This window comes from Pygoscelis adeliae, unplaced genomic scaffold (genome assembly GCF_000699105.1).
Source record: "Pygoscelis adeliae isolate BGI_AS28 unplaced genomic scaffold, ASM69910v1 Scaffold57, whole genome shotgun sequence".
NCBI classification, from domain to species: domain Eukaryota; kingdom Metazoa; phylum Chordata; class Aves; order Sphenisciformes; family Spheniscidae; genus Pygoscelis; species Pygoscelis adeliae.
The window spans coordinates 10,136,336-10,138,580 of record NW_008825615.1 but is presented as its reverse complement, the minus strand read 5'-3'; positions in this window follow the sequence as shown (position 1 = coordinate 10,138,580).

Sequence of the window (2,245 nt, the reverse complement as noted above, 5' to 3'; positions counted from 1 at the left end):
ATGAAAATATTGTATGGTCCTGGGACAGTTAACTGCTTGCCACAGAAGGACACAACCCTGCCAACTTGATCTCTCTCTGCTCTAGTCTTTCAACATAGGGGGTGCAATATATATCTCTTTATGCTACAGAAATACTGCTCTTGTGAACAGTAGTCTCTTCCCATATTGATCAGGAAACCCCCTACACAGCATAGTAATTACATTTTGGGGAACAGCACGTAGACTCTAGAGGAAAGATCAAGTGCTGTGCAGACTTCCTTATAAAATGCTAGACACTAGCCACATTTTAACATATGCAGCCAGGAACCCCAAGGTATCAACCCCTAGAATATAAGTGTAGCCACAATACTGTGAAGTACAATATAGATGGTTTACCTTCAGTGACAATGAAAGAAATTTTTCCTAATTATCTGCCTGGATGGCATTTATGGGCTAGTGAGATATTAAAGTTATAAGGCTTTTTCTTTTTTTTTAGTTGAAATGAGATATATATTTTAAATGACTTGTTCCAATCTGCTTCTGTATTAAAGCCCTTTATCTAAATATGTATCAGACTCTTAATTAAAAAAAAAAAAAGCAAGATGTGTGTCTTCAAAAGTTCTATTACCAACCTGACAATTTTAAAAGCAAATATTCAGGATTTTTTTCATGAGACTGAGCATTTAATGAAACTCATTTTCACCATCCCTTTACAAAATACTGGCTACATCAGTTTTTTTAAATGCTGTATAATTCACAAAAGCAATATTCCTTTTTTTTTCTTTTTAGGCAATGCACAAGTTTTTCTGAAGCAGTGAAATAACTTTTTTCTTTAAGACTGTATGACTGAGGTGGGTTTGGGTTTATTTCTCATCATTTTATGGATCTTTACACATTATTCATATTACATAAAATCACCATATGCAGTAACAACACTAGTCACTGCAAAAGTCTCCAACCCTACAGGAAAAAATATCTTTTCTGATGTTGAACAACATGAGGTGACTACTGATGGAAAAGGCAGTGTTTTGTTCTCAGTGGCATTGCAAATCTAAGTAAATATGAGCAAGCAGACTTCCAAGTATCTTGCACTTCTAATAGTAGTAATATTATAAAGTTCTTTTATGTTTGTTAGATATTTTTCCTGTGTAAAATCAAGCCTATCAAGGCTCAGTTCTCCTAACACATTTGTAATTTGAAAGGGAGAGGCAAATCCTAAACGTAGTATGTTTGCCTTTTTTGTTCTCATCCAATACAGGTGATTTGTTCTGGTAGTTCATTGGAAGCAGGGAGGAAGAAGGTTGTCATTACTAGCATTTTAAGTAACCTTGGAGATGCAGTCTTTACACTTTCCTAAAGGTAGGGACTTCAAATATGCTTCAGCCTATAGAGGAAGAACATGGAGAATTGAACTCTTCCTCTCCTATACCCTGTCATGCCATACATGACATTTTAGCCTCAACCCATTTTTTCCTGTTAATCTACCTTGCAGGTCACCAGTAGTTTTTACTTTATTTTTTTGTGATACTCTTTTCAGTGAGAAAAAGTTTCTTGGTTTTTAGAACTTTCATACTTATATAATTATTTTTTTTTTTCCTTCTAAGTAACCTGAAGCACCCATCTAAATGTTTTAGGCAACCTCTGAACAAAACTCAGAAATACAGTTTGGTTATATGTATTTCTTAAGCTTTAAGTTGATGTCACTGATTCATAAGGTTGATCTTGATAGAATAGCAGAAATGCATCAGACGTTACCTAGACCAAAAGACACTGTAGAATCTGCTGCCAGTTTCAAGTGAGAAATTCCAAAGACAGATCATGGCATAGCAGCCAAAATATGAATGTGGAACGAAACTATATTTGTATAGACTTCAGTCTCTATTCTTTATTTACATCAGAGTATGTGAGAGATGAAGTTGACTCACAGTTTGTGCCTTTGAATAGATGAGTGTAGATGAATTCTTGTAACAATTGAAAGGAAAGCCGTTCAAATGCATGCTGGCATTTCTCAGGTTGCAAAAGAACAGATATGCTGAAGTGTAGAGGCATACTCCTGGCTCAAAATCCATCTTAATATTCAAAGCCCATCTGATCTTGTTTATTAATCAGAAATTGTTCCACACATTCTCAATAATTTATTGTAGTGATGTACAGCCAGCTGATAGATGGGAACACTCATCACATAGATACTCTTTTGTAAAGGCTATGTGGGTGCCTCAGTGCAGCCTACTAAAAATTGTTGTACAGTATGTCTACTTTTCCCTAC